The sequence below is a fragment of the Electrophorus electricus genome, unplaced genomic scaffold, assembly GCF_041902795.1.
Source record: "Electrophorus electricus isolate QZ-2024a unplaced genomic scaffold, ASM4190279v1 Scaffold46, whole genome shotgun sequence".
Classification (NCBI taxonomy): domain Eukaryota; kingdom Metazoa; phylum Chordata; class Actinopteri; order Gymnotiformes; family Gymnotidae; genus Electrophorus; species Electrophorus electricus.
Window position 1 is genome coordinate 759,586 of NW_027658757.1, and position 10,122 is coordinate 769,707.

Consider the following 10,122-nt stretch of genomic DNA (forward strand, 5'->3'; position numbering starts at 1 on the left):
AGCCTAATTAATATCATTAGATCAAGTTCTATATTACCTATATTGTTATATTACAATTTTGCTTTTGCTTTTTTGCTTCACAATTGTTACACATAATTGCTGCACCTGATACAAGGATAGGAATTTCAATTTATTCATACTGGATATAAGAATAATTAATGGCTGCTGAGTGAAGCACTTTCATTGAAAATTCATCCACCAATTTTTTTTATTTTTTTTTTATTTTTTATTTTTTGTAACCAGGAACAGGGCACATCAGCCAGGAATACATTCCAGGTCTGTTTTAGAACACTGGCTGTGATTCATTACATTTTGGCAATTGTGAAAAGAAACTGGATGATACTTCTAAAAGTAATTGTGTTTGCAGTTTATTTGCACAGTTACATGAACAACACTGGTAGCATAGTCAACAGGCTTGATGGTTTTCCAGTGCACGACACTGTGATACCAGGGCTGGCCCAAGCCTGTTTGGGGCCCTATGCAGAAATCTGAGCTGCCACTGACATAACATAGGTAAAAAACAAATAGAAATAAATACATGGTCTTTGGCACCCTCTTGGCGGCCTTAGCAGGCTCTCATTTTGCTTATACGGCGGGACAATTGTTCTGCTGTTATCCTACCTATTGAGCAGTCCTACCTAGATTTAATGTACTTATGTACATTACCCTTAGTCCAGGTTTCTGGTGTTTATTTTAGATGCATTTTTGGTTGTATATATTATAATTAGGCTACTGTGGACAATTGTATACCGTATAGCTACAGCACCTGTACTTCACACACATGTAGTAATCGGATCTAGAAAGTTGCCAACCCTATTAAAATATTAGGTTTATAGTATAATATTTGAATTAAACAGACAAAGCATTAATCACAATCATTTGCATGATGATTAAATCTTGAACTAAAAATGTATCAGAGAGCTGTAGTGTTTTTTACAGACACACACCAAATAAAACTGTGCTTGACCATTTCTTGCCCTCTATATCATTCTCTGCAGTTTAGTGAGAAAGACCTGACACTGGGTAATGCCATTGTCTATTCGAAGGCCAAAACAACAACAATCTTGGTTATCAAAGACTCACTCCACCCTGACCACAGCCTCTTCTTTTAGAAGCCATGAGAAAACCACCATCGCAGCTTGAGAGCACAAATCTAGCCTACATAACATCTACATGACAAAACTCTCGAAACGTTTCTCCAAAAGCACTGAATGTTATTCTAACCATTTATGGCCTTTCTCCATTCATGTACACAAAGTCCAGTATGATTCCAAATGTCATCAAAAGATATATCTGTTTGTAGCTGAACAACTTATACAATGCGATCTTTCTTCTTTGTGTCAAATGAACTTAACAATTGAAACATCCAAAACTGGCTGTGTTTCTTGCCAACATACTGGTGTTTGGACATGTGGGATTACTTGCATGTCGCTTTCAATAACTCAGTTGGTAGAGTAGAAGTTAAAACTGTCATCCTTAGGCTGTCGGCTCAACTCCAACTCACACAAACTTTATGTTTTAATGCAAAATCTGTCATTTTATATGAGCATAAAAAGGTTTTTTCCTGACCGGGAATCAAACCCGGGCCGCGGGGGTCAACGAACCGAATCCTAACCACTAGACAACCAGGGACAAAGCTACTGAGTTTACATGACAAGACCATTTTTCAAAGTCTGCACTCCTACTATTCTAACAATGTTTGGATGCATACTGGACTTGGTATGCATGAGTGGAAAAAGGCCATAAAGCGAGTTATTTATCTTTCTCTTTGTTCTACAAAAAAATGAAGTTTGCAAGAGTCAGGGCTCTTTTTTACCATCTGGGAAAAGAGGGAACACTGGTGTCACTAACACATGGAAAGAGCTGTTATAGTATTCCCCATTTGTCTCCTTAATGTTTCTGACATTTTAGCCACTCATTTCTCTCTCTACATGAAAACACTCTAGAAAACTTTCTCCAAAAAAATACGGAATGTTATTCTAAGTACACAGAAAATAGTCTTTTCCTCCCCCTTCTGATGCGTGAACTTATAGACGCCCTTGATTGCACGGTGTCTCTGTAATTGACAGGGGAGAGAGCGTATGCCACTCCCTCTCTCCCTAAGAGTACAGCCAATTATGCTCTTCTAGACTCTTGGCCACAAATGGCTGTGACACCATCAGTTTCAAAGTTAAACACAACTCCTATAGTACTAATAAAAGCTTCACACTCAGCTCAGCTGGGGCATGGCAGACACTGAAGGAAACTCCTCACTTCACTCTCTTCATCTGACCAGTCATTAAGCTCCACTGGTTTCTTCACTGTTTGGAGTTTCAGCACTTCTAGCACTTGTAATATTAGAATAGAATCCCATTATTTACTAAAGGTAAACAGAAATGTACACCGGTACACAGAAACTTACTGTATGTAAGAGTGCAATAGTTCAAAGCTGTATTAGTGCAGATAAATACAACTACAGTGCCATTGCAGCTTTTAATGCTGTTTCAGTATCAGGGTCTTCAGGAAGGCTCCACCTGGCAACCCTGAAGTGCCTTGCTATGCTTAAAACTACACACACACACACACACACACACACACACACACATACACACACACACACACACACACACACACACACACACACACACACACACACACACACACACACACACACACACACACACACAAACAAACAAACACAAACACTTAACAAGGTGAGTTCTGCTTATTTGTTAAGAAGGCTGATCGCCATTTAAAATTAGATTTCACAAACTGTAATTGTTACACTGGTGAGTTTGAGGTAGAGATGCACTTTCATTAATACTGCTTACACTGTGTTTCTTTACAACACGCATGGACGTGTTGAAGCATCTCATATGCAGGGAACACTAATACTCAGAGCATTGGAAGGTTGAAAACAGAAGCTATCTGGCTCACACAATGTTTTAAATGTGCCAAGGGGTATTCCAAGTGTGGCCATCCTTGAGTGGAGTGGAAGATAAATATGTTTTTTTTTGTATTTCAAAGCGGCTGTAAGAGTATAACAGGCAGTTTAGAACATGTCAGTCCCTCCATGTAATTTGAGAGAAAATATCCTATGAAGATTGGACCAAGATTCCTGCAGAGTATTTTCAGCACATAGTGGAAACTATGCCAGAAAGAATTGCTGCAGTTCTGGAGGCCAAAGAAGGTCCAACATGCTATTACATGGGTGTACTTAAGCCCACTGTGTCCTATAATAGGATATTGCTGGAATGTATGTGGATGTTGTTGGAATGGCCGCAGAGTTGCGGCAGCAGTACAGGTAGTCTGTCATCCTTTCCCCATCCGAGTGAGTTTGCCCTATTGCACGGGGTCGAGTTATGATGTGAATGTTTAATTACACAGGATGGATTGTGGGCGACAGAACCGAACAGCCTTCAGGATTCAAGTAGAGAAAGGGGAAACTTCTCCAGCCTTTGAGTTAATCACAGGACTATTGCATAGCAATTAGGGATAACAGAACAGCTTTCGGGGGGGTTTGGGTGGGTTGCCTTATCCGCCCCTTTAACAGAGTAGTCACAATTCAAATTTCCCTTGTTCCATTGTTTACAAGGCATTATACATGTGGTTTATTTATAGTGCACGGAGTAATATGCAGCAAGTCTGGTCTGTCTGCTTTGGAAGAGAAACATTTGGCCAAAAGAGCAAGACACAGCCAGGAGGATGATTGGTAAGAGCACATCATAATATGCACCTTAAAGCTGTGCTCTACAGCTAGGTCCTGTTCCATGACTGCATATATAAATTTACTACTGACATTGCCATTTATATCTGGCCATTTACAGTGCACTCTTGCTCAGTGCAGCACTTGAAGCTGATTTTCCATTGTGTAGTTATTATGTTCAAGAGATGTTTGACCCGGTCAGGGTGACACACTTTAGTGAGGGCAGCAGTATCCTAGAGGACACTACAGACAGTGACGGAGACATCTCAGAGCGCGAGGTGAGAGGTTGAGTTTTTTGTTACTCTCTCTACGACATACTTTTCATGCCAGGTACTATTGTCCAGTTCAGCCCAATTTAATTTACTGCCTTGTATTATCATATATAAATTGCTGAACATCTTATCACTCAGTTTCAAACATCCCCTCAGCTGTTTTAAGCCATTTCGGTGATTCAGAAGTACTGCTAAATGGATGTGGTGGGAAAATGAGAGCACATCAAACACAGACAGCTTTATGCATTGAGTAGTAAAGAGTAAAAGTTTATTGAGTTTGTAAAGGGAAAGAAATGTGAGTTCCACCTTCCAACTATAACTTTTCTAGGATACGTGATCAGCCATGGTGAAATCACTACGGATGATAAGAAGATCAAAGCCATCTTCCAGTGGCCCATTACTATTATAGTTAAAAAACTCCAGAGATTCTTGGGATTTGCAAACTTTTACCGATGCTTCATATGGAATTTTAGCAGCATTGCAGCTCCTCTCACAGCCCTCCTGAAAGGAGCAATGACCAAGCTACTTTGGAATCAGGAGGCTGATCAAGCATTCAGGAAACTGAAAGAAGCTTTTACCACGACTAGCATACGTCGACATCCTGATCCTTCCATTCCATTTGTCGTGGAAGCTGATGCTGCTAACATCGGGGTAGGAGCTGTACTTTCACAACGATACGACAAGTCCAAGTTACAATAGATGATTAAATAGACAAGTGTATATAAAATAGATGATGGAATAAACAGGCCATACAAGACACAGTCATCCCAATGGAATGTCTGTCGGGAAAACATTACCTACCTTGTGCTGTGACCATCTGTTGAAGTGGGCTCATTCTTCGCTGGTTCAGGGCTATGACAAGCGATATTTATAAGTATGTTTCTTCATGTTCAATTTGCAGTCAAAGCAAGATGCCTAAGACCCTACCCACAGGAAAGCTCATGCTTCTTCCCGTACCAGAAAGTCCTTGGTCTCACATCACCTTAGATTGCGTTACTGACCTCTCTGTCCTCACTGTAGTTGATGGATTCTCCAGGGGTGTGTGGTTCATTGTGTTTCCGAGTATGCCTACAGCCTGCCAAACTGTGGAAGCCTTGTTTAACCAGGTGTTCCGTATATTTGGCATCCCAGAGGACATAATATCATATTGGGGACATCAATTCACATCTCGAGTTTGGGCTTCCTATATTGAACACATCGGGGTAGCTATTAGTTTTACATCCACAGTCAAATGGCCAATTCCTACATTGTTTTTATATGAACAATCCATCAGACCGGTCCAAGTTCCTCTTATTGGCAGAAATGGCCCAAAATTCACTTACTAGTTCATCCACTGGCTTGACTCCTTTTTATTGTATTTTAGGTTATCAGCCTCAAATGTCCCATGGACTTCCATATCAGCTGGTTTCCCCGCTGTGGATGAGTGGATGCAGCGGAGCGAAAGGGTATGGGAGGAAACAGATCAGTGTATTGTATGAGTTCTCTGAACGTATAAGGAAATTGCGGACAGGCACAGAGGGGAGAACCCGATATACCAACCTGGTGACAGAGTGTGGCTCTCTACACAGGACTACCGCAAGCCGGGGTCATGTCGCAGGTTAGGTCCCAAGTATATCGGTCCATATGAAATTACCAAGCACATTAATGAAGTCACATATCAACTCAACTTACCTGCTCACTTTTGTGTTTTGAGGTCATTTCATGTGTCCCTTCTTAAGCCTGTTGTTCCTGTTGTGGCCTTTGGATGAGATCACCCCTGAGGTCACTCCTGTATTAAGTATGTTGGTTGCTGTCATTAGAGTGTATTGTTTCTGAAGGTTTTTTTGCATTATGCAATGCCTCTTCGCAGAGTGTGATTTTCAAGAACTTTAGTAAGCAGATGACTTATTTGCATCACCTTTTTTGGTAGGACAAAGCCCATCCATGAGCCAAAGGAAGCTGAGGTAGGCCCCATTCCATGAAAACACAGGGAGTGTGTGAACCAGGATACCAACACAAGCATACATGCAAGCTGACACCTACCCTCCCCTTGTCCAGTGGTTTGGCCAGTAGACAACTAATGAAAAACATTTCAAAAGCGTTTATACAGAAGCCAATGTTCAAATGGCTCTCTGTGCAGTGAGGAAACATATCATAAGGAAGTGCAAATTCCACTAAAGTTTAAGTAGGATCACTGAATTCAAAGTCTAGAGCACTATTACACTATGACTTCTAACAATAGCGTAAAAACAGTAATGTCATTCGTTTTTAGGAAAGGAATGTAAAAGTTTATGAAATATTCTTAAAAAGAGGACAGTTTGATGAGGAGCTTGGTCTTGCACAGCTACCAAAACCCAGGACTGAACTAGGAGTCTTTTGATATTCAATCTAACACTCACCCAGCTGAGCTATTTCAGCTAGTGACTAAATACTTTTGCCTGGTTTCGATCAAAATGTTACCAATGAATGTAGCTCATGTTCATGTCAGAGGAAACTGTCACCTTTATCCCTGGTGAGCTAGTGGCTAGGATTCTCTTTCAAACTTAATTTTTATGTGGAATAAAAAGAAATATGAATACCTCTCTTTATGACCTCCTAATGCTCATGCATACCAAGTCCAGTATGCATACAAACATCGTCAGTATACTAGGAATACAGAGTTTGAAAAATGTTTGTCAGAAGCATCTGAGCTTTATTGCTGGTGGGTGAGTGGCTAGGATTCAACACTTTCACCACTGCGACTTGGGCTTGATTCCTGGTCAGGGGATGCTCTTTTTGCTCACTTAAAAAAGAAGCTTGTATGTGAAAAAACAAACTTCCTTTGAGTCAGATTTTAACTGACAGACTAAGGATAACAGTTTTAAATTCTACAGTCCTCCACTCTACCAACTAAGCTATTGAAGGCAACAGACATGTAATCCCATAAGTCCAAACACCAGTATGTTGGCAAGAAACACGGCCAGTTATGGATGTTTGAATTGTTAAGTTCATTTGACACAAAGAAGAAACATTGCATTGTACGAGTTGGAGATGTTCAGCTACCAACAGATATCTCTTGATTACATTTGGATGCATACTGGACTTTGTGTACAATCAATAACTACTGGTACTAACTCAAAGTATGTTTCCCCCTTCAGTTTTATTTTATGCCAGAATAAAGACTTTCTGTCTTTAGAATTCTACATGACTCAAACTGAGATGCAGCAGATCACTTAGCTAGAACAAAGGGTCTTGTACTACAATAATGACTTTTGCTTTATTGCCCATAAGGTCCACCTCTTTTTTCTTTAACCCTCAGATCATCCCGTAGATGTTAGAATTATTCTAATGAAATTATAATTAACATTTAAAAAAATTCCTTAACATCACTCTTAAAATAACTTTTACCTTACAAATGATTTCTTTACCAGCAAATTTGAGTTGGTATGAATTCATCTATTAATTTTTCGTTATTATTTCATTAAATACATGCCCCCCCCCGCCCCCTAAAAAAAGAATAACAGTCCAAATGAAAGGTCTAAATGAATCTTTGCAGTAACAACAGTCTTTTATGCTCTTCCAACCACCCCACCTCCCCCCAGTGGACACACCATGCTCCAGTACATGATTCTGGAGTGCTGTGCTATCTGTGCTCCCCACTAACTCTTCCTACCTGCTGGGGTTTCTCCTTCCTGGACCTGCCTTAAAATGCTTAAAATGACAGCACCTTGCCCTCCATTTACCTGCAACATTCTGCACTGTCACAAACAATATTTATGTGCAGATTAGCAGATGAACCTCACCTGGATGATCCACATTTCATTTCTTTGTACTGTTATAATAATGAGTTACTGTATTTCTACCCAGGTGTTCTATCCAGGTGAACTGTGCTCTGTTTCTATCTCCTATGATGTCTTTGTGTAGGAATGCTGTAGTGTATCTTTCATGCTTACAATTTGTCAGCCATCCTCTACCCAACTCATCTTTGCCCAGGTTTATCCAGGGTTAACCGAAGGAGGATGAGTTCCCTTTTGAGTCTGACACCTTCCAAGTCCCTTCCACCATTCCAGTGAGTTTTTCCTACTGTCACCCTTGCCAATGTCATTTGGCTTATTTATCAGTTGTCACAAGGTGTTAACGTTATTATGCACATGTATATAAAATGTGTATATACTCTATATACATATACATATATATATATATATTGCATTATTCTCTGCACCTTAAATGTTATTTGCAGTTTGGATTGGATTATAAAGTGAATTTCATTGGTGAGTACTATATTTTTTGGTGACAAAGTATAATCTAATCTTTACAAAGCAGTGACCAGAAAGGAAGAGCTGGATGAGGCTTTGGTCCCCATGATAGTTAGAGACACACAGCCATTTAGCATAGTTGAGGATAAAAGCTTCAGGGACTTGGTAGCAAAATTGGATTCAACTTATATTCTCCTAACTAGGAAGGTATGTGTGGTGACATGGATACATTATGAGAGTAGTATTAAAAATATATATAATTATTTTCTTCCTTCCCTTTAGACTGTAAAGGCCATGGTTGAGGCCAAATGTCAATAAGAGAAAGAGAAGGCCAAAGCTGAGGTCCAGAAAATTCCTGCAATGAGTTTGTCAGCAGATATGTGGACATCTCTTAATGTGGATGCCTTCTTGGCTGTGACCTGCCATTTTATAGATGACAACACATTTCTGTAGTCTACACTACTTGGTGTTGTGAAATTCCTGCAGGCGCATACGGCTGAAAATTTGGCCTGTGTGAAATCCTCTCTTATGGAAGAATGGGAAATAAAATAAAGTCACATGTCTGGTTACTGATGGCACATCTAATATGATTGCCTGTGGAAATAGCTGAAGCTGCCTCATGCGCTTCAAAAAAAAAGAAACTGAGGTTGAAACAAGGTGTTGGAGCGATTAGTAGAACTCAGGGAGCCTGTGGGGGCAGATTTGGCGGGTTTACAAACTGATATTCCTGCGCTGATCTCTGATGTATACAGTAATGTATGTCGGTGCCGGTCTATACTGTATTCTTTTCACAAGGCAACTGTGGAGCTGTCAGACCTCAGTGGCAGGCATAATCATATCCCAACACATTTCAGACTAAAGGATTTGAACTCCCTGGCACTTCCAGACACCTAACTGGCTATAATTTGATGGGGAGGATGCAGGTTGTCTGCATGCCTCTGGAATGGCTTCTTTGACCTATTCACACAGCGATCGAGAGCCTTACACTAATGCCAGAGTCCCTCTGATTTCATACTTTTCTCTGCATTGTCCAAGATTTGTAAACAAGCACAAATCCATGGGTAAAGTTTTGTAATCAAGAACACACTCTCATGTACTTGGAACATGTCTTAGCAGATTGTGATTTACAAGCAATGTTATAAGCAACACAAGTTCAAACAGGTGGTTTGTTGACAAGGGGTCATTCATCAAACAAAACCCACATGGCCCATATGGGGATCAAACCCATGACCTTGGCGTTATTAGCACCACGCTCTGACCAACTGAGCTAATCGGCCTTTCTCCGTTCATTTTGCAGTTTTTGGTACAGCACTGAAGGGAACCTTTCCATGAAATTGTAGACTTGGTGTCCACAAGATTACGGCCACTTTTTCGACCGAGCATAGGTGAAAGTTGACACTTATTGTTCCCTCTGACAAATGGTTATTCTGCAGCCAACTTTTGAATTAAACTTCAAAAGCAAATGTGGAGAAGCTTTTGTTAAAGAGCAATTCAGTGCAGTTGTACACAGTGACGAAATCATCAATTGCAAAGTCCACTGAGCTTTATTGCTGTGAGTTACATAGTGCTGTCTATTACACCATGAAATCTGCCATAACAACAAAAATGTAATGTCTGATTCTGTGAGCCAAGGAATATAAACCTTTTAGGGACATATTTAAAATATCAGATTTTCTGCCTGAGCACAGAGTAGGCATTTTTTTCTAGCTTTAACCATACGTCCTCTTTCTTTGGAAATCTGTGTCATTGCTGCATGAATAAGCAGAAAGATTTTGAGCAATTTTTTGTCTGGGTCTAAGGGGCAATTTATTCAAACCAAAAGATGCTATTTTAGCTAGTTTGTCAAATGAACATGTCAAACCGACAGAGACAATGTGTCTAGCTACAGAGCTCTGCAAGGTTTAATTCTTGGAAGTATTTGAAGCCATAGAAAGTTATTCTGTAAGCATTG

The 10,122-nt window shown here is 40.1% G+C and overlaps 1 non-coding gene across 1 annotated transcript; it reads right to left on the reverse strand.

Moving 5' to 3' along the window:
- Positions 1–9,374: 9,374 nt before the first annotated feature.
- Positions 9,375–9,448, reverse strand: trnai-aau (transfer RNA isoleucine (anticodon AAU)). Its single transcript has one exon. It is a non-coding gene; the product is annotated as a tRNA-Ile (tRNA).
- Positions 9,449–10,122: the final 674 nt, after the last annotated feature.